The following is a 16484-nucleotide window of genomic DNA, read 5'->3' on the forward strand; positions in this document are numbered from 1 at the left end:
TAAAGATTCTAAAACACTTAGGTGATAATCATTACGAGCTTTACTTATAATTGAAAAATTACTTTCACTATAGTTCTTTGCACAGTCTGAATTGTTTAATAAGTGTTCGGCAATCGCCGATGATCTTTTAGATGGTTTTTTTAAACCCGTGTCCATCCAACTTCTGAGGGCTTTAAAAACATGTTGATCTCTTCTATATGGAATCTCTGGGACGTTCTGCCAATGTACACACTGTCACAGTGGCATTTGTATTTATAAATTACTTTACTTTTTCCGAGATCAGCAGTGTGATCTTTATAAATTTCATTTAAGGGCTTTCTTGAAGTATGACTGATTCTTAATTGTACAGAATTAAAAGAGGAGTTTACTGTGTATTTGAAATTATTTTCAAGAGCAGTTGCTACTTTATCAAGATATGGCAGTCTTAAATATACAGGGCATTTACTTAGACCAAATTTAACAGGTTTTTTTAAATTTTGAGATTGTATTGTTAATTGTCTTTTTGATTATATGTGATGGATAGCCAAGAGCTTCAATAATTTTTAATTTTATCTAATTCTTCCTTAAACAACTTTTTCGAACAAATCTTGACTAAATATCCTGTTTAGTATTCAGAGCACACAAGATTTGTTCGAAATAGTTGTTTAAGGAAGAATTAGATAAAATTAAAAATATTTTGAAGCTCTTGGTTATCCATCACATTTAGTCAAAAAGACAATTAACAATACAATCTCAAAATTTGAAAAACCTGTTAAATTTGGTCCTAGTAAATGCCCTGTATATTTAAGACTGCCATATCTTGATAAAGTAGCAACTGCTCTTGAAAATAATTTCAAATACACAGTAAACTCCTCTTTTAATTCTGTACAATTAAGAATCAGTCATACTTCAAGAAAGCCCTTAAATAAAATTTATAAAGATCACACTGCTGATCTCGGAAAAAGTAAAGTAATTTATAAATACAAATGCCACTGTGACAGTGTGTACATTGGCAGAACGTCCCAGAGATTCCATATAGAAGAGATCAACATGTTTTTAAAGCCCTCAGAAGTTGGATGGACACGGGTTTAAAAAAACCATCTAAAAGATCATCGGCGATTGCCGAACACTTATTAAACAATTCAGACTGTGCAAAGAACTATAGTGAAAGTAATTTTTCAATTATAAGTAAAGCTCGTAATGATTATCACCTAAGTGTTTTAGAATCTTTATTTATAAAAACGTTCAAACCTAATTTGTGCAAGCAACAATACGTTTATATTTCTAATCTTTATAAGTTGTTATAAGTTGGAATTGAATAGAATGAAATTTTAAACTTTGTTTAGTTTTATTCGAATTTTGTCGCTTGTTTTATTGTTTGTTTTGTTATTGTTGCTTATCTTAGTTAAATTACTAATCAAATATTTTTAAATATGTGTTTATGAATTGTGAATGTATAATTAATTTTTGCTCAGTTATTCTAATTAGTGTTAATTGATTGTTTTTTATGATGTAACCTCTAACTATTTATTTACTCAAAATTTAATATTAAAACATGTTGCTAACAAAAGTAGTTGATAAGTGTTAGCCAAAATCGATTTTATTTGTTGTTTTCTTTATTAAAAGATGTTTTTGAATGAATCCTGTCTTAGATTTTTGTATAGAATATTAGAAGTATAATAAAATACAGCTTTATCGATACTTTTAGACCGATAAAGATTAAGCTATGTAAAATGTTTTAATTTTCAGCTACCAAGAAATTTAAAAATTTTCTAAAAAGAATAAGTTTAGATAAATTATATTTTGTATTTAATATTTTATTACCTTTTATAATATTTTTGTAAATTGTAAATTTAATAAGTTATAGTCTCTAACTCATATATTTTGAATTTTCTAAAATTACTTATCAAATAGTTTTTTTGTGCTTTATCACTTTACAAAACTATACAAAAAAATTAGGTTTTTTATTAAAATAAAAATATAAATAATCTTAGTCTTTTGTAAATATGTTAACAACTATTTTGAAAATTCAGCACTTTATAGGGTTTTAGTTTTGAGTTATGAAGTATGTTTAGTTTAGCTTACTTTGTTAAAAGTAAGTAATCAAAATCAAAAATAGACTTACACAAATGTAATAGTAAAATTATAAATGCATTAAGATAAAATCAGCAATTGTATATGGTTTATTAATTAGTTTTGGCAGAACAAGCCAGTATCATATTGTTATATTTTTTGTGTAATTAAATTAAACTATTCTTATTACTCTTATATCGTTAAACTCAACAATTTATTATAGTTAACTAAACTGCATTTTAAAAAAATTCATAAGTAAATTCAATGCTTATATTACTTTTGTTTTAAAATACTAGCTTTTTTTAATTACGTTATTACAGTAACCTCTCGCTTATTTACGCACATTGTGTCCACAGAAAAACTGCGTAAAGATACGAGAGATCGTAAAGATACGAGAGGTACCAAATATACTTACTATAATGGCTATTTTTTGATATTGCTTCTAGTTAAAAGCAGACTGGAGACTTTCTAACTTTTAAAAAATTTGTTAAATTTATTTATAATATGAACACAAAAGATATAACTATACATATATTAAAACAAGAATTTAGATTTATATAAAATACTAATACTTGTAGAAAATTTTTACTAATTTTAATAATAAGTAGGTTTCATCTTTATTTATATGTGATTTATTTGATACTAAACATTTATATTCTATTCTACTTAGCAAATTCAATTTATAATTAAGCATTTGTTTTATATGTAAATTCTATAATTATTAAGTATCACTGCTACTTTTTGCTAGGAAGTTTCATAAGATTTCTTTTTTATATGTTTGTTCATATATAGGGCAAGAGTGCTGTATTATTGGTTTGTGTTTTAATTTTTCATTACTTCATTATACTCTCATTATTTAACACAGTCATATTTCTTTCAGAATTCTAATTTAAACTCTTATTGTTAACAAAATTTCTGATATACTGAGGTATAACTAAATGTTTATCAATTAGTCAAGGAACATAAGTTTACAAAGTCTAAAGATATAGTGAAGTGAGTTAGCATTTAAAAACATATTTTACATAAAAAATATAAAATAAACCTAAGTTGTGCAACATTAAAAAATGTTAAAATTTTTTTTTTGAATTTTTTAGAATTCTAAAATGCGTAACTAAACGAGAGTGCGTAACGTCACGGGTACGTAAAGATGCGAGAGGTTACTGTACTTAATTTTATAATGTTTCTATAAGATAGTTTGTATTTAGTACCTAAATAAAATATATAGTACTTAACTGTTCATAAATCAATATTTTAAGAAGTCTACCAAGAACGCTTCATCTTTATTTGATTATAATAAATTTTAAAAATAAAAAACTTAAAAAAAAGATAAAATGATTGCAATACTTTAACGATTCGATGAGAATGGTATATTGATTCATAGACTTTTTTATTTTTAGTTTTTAGTATATTTAATTTACTCGTTTTACAAAAAACTATTTATAATTTTCAAAAAATAGTAATTTTTACAGTGTAACCACACTTTTTTAAATGTCTTTAGATTGCTGATTAGCTGTCACTTTTAAAAGTTTTAATGTAAGTACTAAAAGTATAAATAATTAAAAGTAATACCATCATATTGCAGAAATGAAAAATTTTAAGACTCATTTTAAAATGTTCGTAAAATTGCCTAATTTTCGGTTTCTTACATTTTTTTAGAGCTCGCAAGTTGTTCATTTTTTATAAACTTAAGATAAATTTGTTATGTTGTCTTCATATACTTTTTCTATTAGCAAAAATAAGAAATATTTTAGTTTTTATTGGTGTTGTGCCATATTTTTAAAACCTTATAAAACATAATTCTGGCTTTAAGATTGCAGTTTGTTCAGCACAACAGAAAACAAAATACCCAAACTAGTAATGTTTAAAAAAGTAAAAGTAGTATGACTATTCTGTGCAGAAGAAATAAATGTTAGCAATATGAATACAAAGAATAAGAAGGCTTTATTTAAACAGTTAAAATCTAACAATGAACTCGAATTAATTTGTTGGTGAAAATTTTATAATTAGTAGAAGCACGTACTTTATACTCTGTAGTCTGTTACTTGAAAAAAATTATATACAATGTAATGATTCGAGCTTCAATAGCGTTCCTTTACGTGCTTTGTATGACAACTGCCGTTCGTTTGAACAAGTAATTAGCGATGATACACCTCCCCTTAATTTAAGTGATGTCGTATAATTTTACTCTATTTATTTCGGAAATGGCTACGTAAGTCGTAAATTTCAACGTTTTTATGTCAGACGATATCAGCAATTAACAATAAAGCTGAAAAAGCCTACTTTATAAAGATGTCTCATAGGGGAATATTCAGTGACCAAGGAACACAACCTCCAATAATCCTAGTTGTGCAAAAAACTGCTCTAATAGCAGGTTAAAAAATCTATCAGGAGCAAGACAACTTCTACTTCTCAACTGTATAATATTTGTTAATTAAAACTCACGAGGCGCTAAATAGTTATATTGTAGTGTAAACCATTTACTAACTTATTCATTCAACACTTAACATTTAATACTTATTTACATCTTAAGTAAGTTTAGATTATAATATTAGACTGTCTTTTTTTTTAATAAAGTTCTAAAGTAGTTATTACATTAGGTAACTGAGTTAATTAATTAATTAATTATTATATCCTATTTTATATTGATAAAATTGCTTTTAAACAACTAAAACTTACAACTTTTTAATTGTAGTGCAACTAAATTTATTTAGTATAAACAAAAACAACTTTATTTGAAAATTGCCATAATTGTTTCACAGTAAGGGGCAAAGTACTATCTGAATTAGAAATATCTGGCCCACGATCATTTCTTAAATATAAAAAAATTGCGCAATAAAAAAACTGATATCTTATGTGACTAAAACTTTAAAACTTGGTCTAGAGTTTTCTTTTCAATACACGGTAGTGCTTAACAAACTATCATTTCAGCACAACTTTGCTTTTAGATTATTTTTATCATTTTCATATTTTTTACGAGTAGGGCGAAGACTTTTTTTACAAGTCCGGTACGCAAAATGATTTTCAGTATACTTGATCTGCTCGTTGCTCGACCCCTAGATTAAATGAATTTTTAAAGCTTCAGCAGTTTAAAGTTTAAGTTTACATTAAAGACTTGGCAATTGTGAATAACACGTTAACTAATTAGAAGTTAAATTTTGTCCAAAATGCAGCGCATAAGTTAATATTAATTTCTTTTTTTATTTTTTTACTTGAAGAAATGATTTCGTTAATAAATCAGTAATATGTCTTCAAAATAAAAATAATATTTTTTCGATAACTGTACAAGTTTCGTTCACAATTCAAAAACTTTAAAATGTGTAATTATAAACACATATCAATAGTGTATTTGTTTTATTTAAATAATACTGTTTTAATTTTTATTCCAAATAAACTGATTTAAGGAGTAAATAAGTTACTTAAACTGATATTTCTATTTTTTATTTCAGTATATTATAATATATTCAAAGAAAAAAGTATAGCTACTAGAATTCAAAAAAAGTGTATTATTACTAAAAGTTTTTTAAATATGAATTAAATCAATTAAAGTAAGAAGACTAACTCAAGTAGTTGTACATTATTAATCTTATCTAGCATATGACTTATTTCTAAGTGCAAACCTAAAACAAAAATAATTGTTAACCATAAACGAAAAAAAAAGTAAGATTTTTTCGTTCAATAGTTTTTTTCAAAAACAAACTTCTTTTATTGGGAAAATTTTACAAACTGTTTTTATTATAAATCTTAAACTTTGTAAAAATCTAAAAATATTTTTTGGTTATAAACGAGTTTACATTTTTTATAATTTTTTATAAAAAACTTTTGTTTATAAACATTTTAAATATTTTTTCAAATAATAACAATTTTAACTAACAATATATATTTCAAATTCTTAAGTCATGTCGTATGCGTTTTTTAAAGTTTATTATTGTATGTATTAGTTTCAGATTTAAAAAAAAAACATATGCACTAGTTATAAAGCTTAAAATTTTACAATTCCTTAAAAAAAAAATTCAAGAATAATTAAGTAGACAAAAAAGATGTAAAAAATATTAATTTAGATCACTTGACATTATATTTATAAAACAGTTGTATGCTTAGTTTCTTGACTTAGAAAAGAGAAAAGTAAAATATTTAATTAATCTAATCAAAAAAAAAAACTTCAAAACGTTGAATCATCAAAAACTACGAAAAAATTTTTTAATTGTTACATTTTGTTAATTTTTTTGTTTTTTTAAAAGAAATCGAATTCATAGGATTATAATTACCTTAAAAAAATTAAATTTTTCAAATATTTTTTGTTTTATTTAAAACTTTTTTTCACAGTATAGATTACTATTTAAACAAAAAACAATATTTTAAAACTAAATAAATAAAAATGAAACTATTTCTACTAACTCTAAATCTAGTTAATACTTTTAAAGTTATTATAGAATTCGATTTAGATCGAAGTTTTAATGAAATTGATAAAAACTTTTCTGAGTAAAACTTGATTTTCTAAAAAAAACTTTGAATATGTTTTAATTCATTTAAATTTAAATTTCAAGTTTTAGTATACAGAATACAAATTAATTTAAAATTACCTCATATCTTTTCTTTCCAGCACAGTATTTTTTGTATTGGAATACTTTTTCTTATTCGGAATTAAATATTTTCGAAATTATAAAAGAATTTTATATTTTTTCAGTTTTAGTATAGTTATTTTAAGGCTTAGTTTTATAGTTCATAAAACTTTTGTTTCAATTTATTGCTTAATGAAAAAAAAAATTATATAGTTATTTAAACTTAACTAGAGCACCAAAATGGAAATACTTCTATCTTTTGACGATGGGAAACAAGTAATTATCGTGTTTTTATAAAATTTAAATTAAAATTGACAATTGAAATAAAATTATTTGTTTACAATCCGGATATAAATTTATACTAATTAACTCGTACTAAAGCAGTTTTACATAACTAAGTTATATATAGCACTTTCTTTATATAATTGTTATTTAAAGTGTTTTTCTCATTATTTTGTTAAAATTTATAATTGAATTAAACGCCATTAAAAAATGATCTTATATAACCAAAACTAAAGCTTATTTTAATCTTTTTTTCTTTTGATGCTATAAGATAGTAAAACTGAAAAAAATGTATTCTAAATATTCCAAATAAAGTTTTGCTTTAAATTGATAGTTGCTAAAAATCTAATACAACTTGGTAATAAATTTCAACTTAATTTTAGAACAAGTTGTTACAAAGAACTACTTTTTTATATTCAAAACTTACTATCATTGTTCAAAGATTCAAACTTTAAAATTGAATAGCTTTGTAACTTATTCAAACGGACTTTAATTATTGCTGTTGTAAAATGCATATAAAACTAAAACACTTTTTCACTACAAAGCAATAAATTTAAAAACAAAAATCACAACGGTTTTCTCATTTAAAAAAGCAAATTGTGGTTTGTCTTTGATGAAGCTAAAAACAAGTGATATGCTTTTTTAATTCTTGTTGTTAAAACTTTATTCATTAACAATAGTAAAAAGTTTAAATATAACTGTTAATAAAAATAAAAAGGTAACATTTTGATAAAAGAATTAAACAAAAACTTTTTTTACTGCTCTTTCTCAACAAAAGTTATTTAACATATTTTTTCTTAAAGCTACTTCTTAGGAAACAGTAAAAGTTATTATTAATATACCTCTAAGGAATCTAAAACTGACTCCTTCATTGTTTCATTTCTATTTTTCACCAAGATACAAAAAAGTTAAATCTATTTTAACAGTACTTACATGGTTTTAAAATTTGTGAATAATAAAAGATTTTAAGTAGAATTTGAATCTATGTTTATCAAAATTATTCGTCATAAAATTACTTTTCTAAAATGAAAGTAAAGTGCCATATAATATTTTATTTTTAATTAAGTTATTATAATTAACATTACACAAAAATAATACAACTTGAATACAAATACAGTATAAACTTTAAAATTAAACACTGAGTCTTGTTAAACCAATTTTCTAAGCAGAAAACATAATGAATTGATTAAATTATTCATAAACATTAAAAATTCCTTAATACCTGTTAGTAATATGCTCTACTGTTCCTTTAAAACTAATTTATAAATAAGTACAAATCTTTGTAAGCTACACATCGTAGAGAACGGTTTTTACTTAAATTTAAAACAGTATAGTATCTAATATCTACAAAGAAATAAATAATCAGTAATGAAATTTAGTTTTTTAACATAAAACTATACTTGCAACCAAACTGTACTTATAGTGTAGTAGTTTTATATGAGTTCTAAACTGAAGTTATACATTTCTTAGAAAATAATAGCAAGTAAACTTGTAAATAAACGTTTTTTTTTTAATCTGTTGCATAGATATGTTCAAGTATAACATACAAGTTAAACAATAAAAATGTTAAAAATAGTAAATCTATTTTGAAATACAAAAAAACAAGGAGCAGGTTTTTAAACTATTCATTTACTTTCTATTTTGAAAATTATATAAAAGAAAGCTATTTTTTAATGCGATGAAAAGTTTTTTAAATTGTATTTGTTTCAAGAGACAACTAGTTTGATTCAATAATAAAATGTTTGTTCATTTTAACTTACTATTAAACTTTTATTTTATAATTTAAGAATAAGTTTAAACATTATTTAATTTTTAAACTAAACTGTTATACATATATTAACAAATCTTAGTTAGGACTGATTTGAAATTTTTTAAACCAGCAGTTATGTTTTCATTAAAAAATGCTCAAAAACTGATTGTATGATAACTATCTTTTGAATTTGTGTCTAGTTATAGAAAAGTACTATTTACTGTAGCTAGTAAACAAGAAATTCATGAATACAAATTCAATCAACTTACTTTACAATTTACAGTTATTTTATTTAGCTATAATATTTTTTTATTAATAGGTAGTTTTATTTATTTCTTTTGTCTAGTTTTTTTTTTTTTTTTTTTTAATTTACAGTTATAATTTTAAACAAGGTTTCAAACGCTTTTTTTTGAAAGTTAGTAATTGAAAAACTTTATTTAACAAAATTTTGTTTAGTTAGTAAAAGAGATTAATGATATTTTTGTTTAGACCAAAATCTGAAAATTAAAATAAACATATAAGAAGACATAAAGGCTAAAAGTTTTTTTATTTATAATAAGTAAGTATATTAATACTATTTTAGCCTTTATTTTTACGTTTAAAAAGATGACTAAATAAAAACAAAAACGTATTTTAATAAACTGTAACTAGATTGTTATCCTAAATTAGTTATACTGACTGTACAAGTCCGTATGTAATCATACTTATTCATTAAAATTAAAACTCAAAATTTTTATGAACTTACATTCGAACCTAAACAATCACATTTTAATAAAAAACTATTTTCTATAAAATTTTACAAGATTTTTCGTAATATGTCTGCTTTTTATTGCAAATCAGTTTAAGTATAAAATTTTGAATCAAAATTGCTTCAAGAAGATAAAAAACAAATAAAGTGGTTGTTACTTTTTTTCATAGACTTTTAACTTTTAAATTATGAAATCGCAAAAAGTTTGAGTATTCTATACTTTTAGATAAAATCAATGGTAAAGTATTTTTAAATTTGTTATTTTAAATGAATGCTTTTACGTATAATTCAGCTTTATTTTTTTTACTTAAGTATTTTTTTCCTTGGTGAATTTTTATTTTAGTTTTTTAAAGTCATTTTAAACTAAAGGTACAAAAGTTAGCCGGAATTTTTTTTTTATATATCTATTTAACAAATCTTTCATTGACATCTTTCTTTTGATCATTTCCAATTTCGTTTTTATTATCAACTTTAAGTTTTTTTTTTCAATTAACGAACTGTTTACTTTAAAAGATATACTTTTTAGCTCATCAATGAATAATACTAAGAACTAAACTAAGATTAAAAAAATATTTTTTTAAAGCAAATTGGTTAGGATACTTTTGTTATATAGTTTTGATTTGAAGCTTCTTTAATACTCTTATAAGAAAAAAAAACTCTTACATGGTACAACATAATACTTTAATAAACTTTTAGTTAAACAAAAAAAACTAAAATTTTATATTGCTTTCCTGATTCGCAAACATTAACGATCAAAACAAATTTGTTAAATTCTATTACAGATAGTAAAGAAATTATGTAATGCAAAAATTAAACAGATAGATTACAACCACCTTTTTTACTCTCTCAATTCATTATTGATTCTATTTGCTTGTCTTGAACATTTTTATTTGAGTATTTATAAAGCTGTATAAACCCAAAATGTATTTGTTGCTCAATAAAATAGTACTCTTTAAATACTGCATCATTACTTGTGTACTTAGTTACTAAGTGCAACCCTAAATTAAAGTAACGTTAATCATTTAAAATAGTATGAAAAACGTAAAATAATATAATAGACTAAATTTAGCTTGTTCAGTGTTATATGGTTTGTTCTTATTAAAAAACAGCCCAAATTTTGATAAATAATACTGCTAATGTAAAAGAAATTGTAGTTATCTGAGCCAAATACTAACAATACAATTTTGTTAAACCTAACTAACAAATCATATTTTTGCTACAATAATAAACAATAAGCAAACGTGAACTATTTAAAAATATATTCAAACTTTAAATAATTGAATTTAGCTCAATATTATTTTAGTAACTACCAAAATTATACCGTTATTCACTAATATAAACTTTAAACTATAAAAAATCTAAATCATATCAAAACAAAATATTTTAAGCAAATTTTTGACTTGGTTTGTTTAAATCTAAGTTTAAATAAAATGCAATCAGAAAATTATAGTTAATTTAATAACTTAAATAGTGTTCTAAGTTCAGATAAGGTTTAATATTTGAAAATCTAACATCATTCTAAATGTTTCTACTGCCAAATGAGATTTAAACACAATAGTTTTTCAACTTAAAAACAAAATAAAAGCTATTTTTACTCTAAGTATGCAATATTCATATCAAATGTATCAAAAGGTCTTGTAGATATTTAGCTCAAGTATAGATGTATAAAACAACTTCAAAAAATAAGATAAATACTTATGAAACAAAAAAATTACTTAAAATAATAAATATTCTAAAATAAAAATCATAACAACTTCAACTAATTTTATAAAGTAGATAGCAGTACTAAATCAAATATATAACTAGGTGTAGCAACCTTTTTAAGTAACTGGCTAATATTCTTAGAAATTTTTGCTCGCAAGCCGCACATATAGAAATTAATCCTTCGCGGACCGTATTTTTTCAAATAAACATATTAATAGATAAAAAAATGTTATTTTTAACAAAAAAAGTATTTTGGAAAGTATTGAAAAAACTCTTGTAACTAGTAACTATCAAAATAAAGTCCTAGTTGTAAGTTCTTTTACAATAACTTTTATTTTTTTAGTAATAAAATAGCATATTTTAAGCTATAAACTACATCGGAGGAAGTAAATCTTTAATTTGCGGGCCGCATTTGGCCTGCAGACCGAAGTTTACCGAACCCTGAGTTAAAGTATTTGTGCATGATAATTTTCAAAATAATATCTACGTCAAACTATAATAGTTTAAAAAGTAATTTAAAGTTTTAACTATTCTGATGTTTAAACAATATTGTAGCTATGTTTTAAGTATTAAAAACTTTAGAATTATTCTAAATGTGAAATAATGACACAAAGTACATGAGCTAGTTTAGGTATTGCCAAGTATTTATTACGGCCACCATAAACTAAATTGAGATGTTTCGCGCCATCATTTATAAATATTGAACTTCACCACACGACCACCAACAACAACTTATTTTCAGAACCTTAACAAAAACACTAACTTATTTTCTGCTTTTTTTCTTTCATTCTTTAAAGTATTTATATTGTTTCAGAAATCCTTTTAGCTGTATCATTAATTTAACATAGAGAAACTTCTTTGGTTCTTAATAATTGAGTAATTTCTAAATTGTAGTTATTATGTTCCAAAAAACTTAAATCGTTCGGACCTTTTGTTAGCAAACAATGTTTTCACTTTATTATTTTCAAAAATTCATTTTGATATAAAATTATTTCATTAAAAACTTAAGAATAAATCAGTGATTAAAATAGTATTAAGGTACACAGTTCTTTAAAGAAAATATGATATTAGCAGTTATTTAAAACTACTTATGCAATAGTTGTTTTACAGCAACAAACAATTAACATTATTTTGGATTAGTTATAGTAAAAATAAAAAACGTGTTTGAAGTACTGCAAGTTTGTATAGTTAAAATAAATATATTAGATGTGTTTTTATAACCTAATTAAATACTTCTTTGTTTAAAAGCATATTTGCATAACCATTATGTTTGCGTTAAAAATAAATAGATTTCACTACATTTTCATCTACGACCGGTTTCGTCCTGATTAGGACTCATCAAGCAGATATATTCGTGTGAAAATTCTGTTGAAGTATAACAAAAGTACATTGGCGCTGAAGCATCACCGGGTATTGCACAAAAACTGACGCAAGTAGATCATTAAAAATTAATTTCTATGATACAGTCAGTTGAACTAGGGATATTAGTCTATACTCTTTTTATAAGGTTATTTTCAGCAAAACTGAGATGCTTCCGCCATCAATATGAAATAGAGTACATTGCACGACCATAAACAACATCTGAGACTTTGCTTGAATGATATTTCTAATACTTTTATAATCAAGTGTGATGCATTGATTTATCTACATAATTGAACTCTTAGAATTAAACGACTGTATTTATAAAACTATATATTTCATACTTTATGTCATGTATTTTTTTAATTATCAATTTTGTATAGTATAGTTTACAATTACTTTGCTAAGTTACTTATTCAATTTATAAGTAAAATAACAAGTCGTATTTTTTATGTGTGAAAACAAGTAATAATATTTATTTTAATCAGCTTTGATTACACTCTGAATTTTTGAGAGTAATTAAAAAGCTATATTGTAAAAAGCTTTGTAATTTTAAGTTATAGGTTCAGATAAATCGTTTATGAGAAAAAATTAAAACGTAATTCTTGTTTCAAAAAAACCGTGACTAGCAGCTTTGTTTGTTGAAAAATAATTGAGCAACTACTGTTTTGCTAAGACTAGTTTTTTTAACACTAAGTTATTTTAATTTAAAACATCTTTAGAATCATCATTACTTATAAAAAAAAAAGTTTTCAGAAGATTGAAATATTTTGATTTACTAATTTTTTACTTCAGCCAAAAGTTAGTTGAGTTTTAGATATCCTCAACAAATTTTTTGTATATATTTTACTTGTGCTTAATAATATCTTACTGATAGATTCTTACCACATTCTTTATTCTTCTCAACCTCGACAAAAACTTTAGTATATAACTGATAAAGATAAATTAAAGTACATTTAAAATGATATACTTTGGAGTATATTTTTTCAAGCGTTCCACTTATTGTCTAGCTAGATTATAAGTGTGCAACGTGCAGCCTGCTGGCTGTATTTGGAACGCGGAGTGAAAATGACCGGCCCGCCAATATTAAAAAAAAATAAGTAGAATCCGGCCCGCGAAAGTTAAAACTACGGCCTAATAAATCTAAGTTTTAAACTTAAATTAAGTTTTCTGATATTTTAAATGAAAATCCAAAAAACTTACACTACATATAGTTAATAAAGTTAGTCACAGTGAAAAAAAAAATTTGAAATGAGTTTTATAATCAAATATTTGTCGCAAATTCGAAGAAATTTAAATGCTCTGGCCCGCCATAAACTAAGTTTTTCCACTTCTTGCCCGCCGATTGAAAACGTTGCCCAACCCTAACTTAGGTGAAATAAGTCAGGTATGCAGACTTAAACTATCAATTTTATTCTATAATGTAATAACAACAATTGAAATATCTTAGTCTTCGTCAACGATTATAAATAAGGTTTCATAAGGATCTTGTTTTGCTTGCATATAATGGATTATACAAAAGTTTTTCACAAACAAAGTTTTTAAGATACTTTATGCAGTCAAACTTGTTTGTTATGATATACAATCAAGTTTAGCTACTTATAAATAAATTTTGACAATAATGTTTAAAGTAAAGCAATTAATAATACTTTTGTTTAAGTAAGTTCTTTGAAATTTTATTACTTTCTTAAGTTAATTAATATTTAAAAAAAAAATTAGTTATGAGTCAAAATGTTAAGTGTATCTAAAATCTTAAAAATAAAATCAATCTAAGTTTAAAAGGAAATTCTTCTTATCTAAGATGTACTTATGTTTCAAAATTTGTGATACCTAGCAGAGTATACTATCTGTTTACCATTAACAAAAACTAATACAGTGGCTTGAAGTAAGGTTCGCTGATTTTAAAAGCAATGGTGTTAAATTGACATTTATAAACTTTCGTATTATTGCTGTCTTTATTAAGTCTTTTTAGCTGTATTTTAAGTTTTAGAAAAATAAAAAGTATGTCCCTTTTTAGCTATCGAACTTCAAATAGATTTCTAAACAAAAAAAAAGTTACAAAAAATTAAAGAAGTAACATGATTAACAAGAACTAACAATCTCACTATTGATATTATTGATAGACTAATTTTAGAAATTTGCTACTGTAAGGAAAAAGGGGCGGTTAAAGTAAATTATTTTTCTTTTTCTTGCTTTTTGGATATTTTGTTTTCTGGTATACTAAACTGAACTTGTAGATGCTGGATTTAAGGGCTATTCGATAATCTTGTTAATTAAAAGATTGTTCGTTGCTTGAAAATTTGTTTATTATTATGTTAATTGTTTGAGTTAACAAATTATTTTAGCTATTTTTTGTTCTATCTGTATCTCATTTTTACGTGAATACCGGGTATGTTTGTAAATAAAAATATTATTAAACATTTTAGTGGACATTAATAGTATTTTTTTTGTTTTACAATTATGTCAAAGTCATGTTTAAAATGAAGTTCATTAAAATTATTAAAAAAACAGATGTTGAAAATATAAAAAGAAGATTGTATAAAAGAATGTATGTTAATCAGTTTTCTTTTTATGAATTTTTTACAAGTAACAATAATTAAAATAAAAAAATATTAATAACAGTAACGTACGCGTAAACTAATGATTTTGTCAATGTGTTCTAGTTTAATTTTACACGACAGTATAAAAACAACAAACAAAAACTAATAGAATTTTTTTTTTAATATTGACCAAGGGTGAGGGGTAACAATGATAGCTAAGACAAAAAAGGAAGAAATAAAAAAATATATATATACATATATATAAACTAAAGTTACCCACTGAGATCTTTGTGAAAGTGTCTTTGCGCAAAAGTGACCCTTCGTGCACCATGAAAAAAAAGAGAATGAAAAAATTATCTTTTTATTATCAAGTGAAAGCTTAGTTAAATAAGAAATTTTAAATTTCATTTGGTTTAGTAGAAATAATAGTGTTTTATCACTAAATATTTGAATGTTGAATATATACGTGGTGTACGACTCGATAACCGTAAAGTTCCTTTGTACACCAGGTCCTTGAACCAAATTTTTTATCGTTTATTAAACAATACTATACAACCTAATGTTTTCACAACATCAACTCTTTTAAAGTATATCTCTTTTTTATCTTGCACTTTTATAAAACAGCTATTAAAAGATTTAAGTTTTAGGTTTGTTATAAACTCATAATAAGTTTATAATTCATGAGAGTCTGTTTATAGAAAGAACCCCTTAACAAACTTTCTATATAGTTTCTATTATAAACGCACATTTTGATCTAAATACTGTAATTTTACTTTAGATACATATTTATTTAAGTTAAACACTTGTTCAACTAAAAAAATTAAGTTATGTTAAGTAACATATTAGGACTAATGAATATATAGTGAGCAAAAACTTGATTATAACAGAACAGATCACCAAGTTTTCCAAGTTTTCACGTTTGTCGTTAGTACGTCTTTCTTTGTTGTCAAAATCTGCTTTAAAGGATCTTTTGAATAACAATATCGTATCTGCGGAACAAATGAGTTTAGAGAACAACTCATACAAAAAACAATCAAATATGAAGAAAAGGAAGCAAAGCTAACATATACTGCAAAGTATAATATTAGTAGATAATGTACTCAAAACTGGTTTGATGTTGTAATTAATGGAGAAATACGGTTGATGGAAAAAATTGAAGGTAAATAGTTTATTTCCTTTTATTACTCATAGACATCACGTAAATAGAGCTGTTTGTTCTAATGGCTAACTTTACGTAATTGTTAGTAGCAGCATTCACTGTGAAAACATACTCCCTGTAAAATATTTAGATGTTGGTAAACGTTTTGTAAGTTCAAAGAAGTTTCTGCAATGAACGAAACGAGAAGCGATTCAGCATGCACGAAGTATGAAGGAAAAATAGTCATCGCTGATGGCCACAATAACATGATGAGAGACAATAATGGTTACTTGTTTGCAGAGAAAACAAACTCAGTCGAAATATACGATCATGTGGCGCATGGCAATACATG

The sequence above is a fragment of the Thalia democratica genome, chromosome 8 (genome assembly GCF_965202585.1).
Source record: "Thalia democratica chromosome 8, ktThaDemo2.hap1.1, whole genome shotgun sequence".
In the NCBI taxonomy this organism is placed as follows: Eukaryota; Metazoa; Chordata; class Thaliacea; order Salpida; family Salpidae; genus Thalia; species Thalia democratica.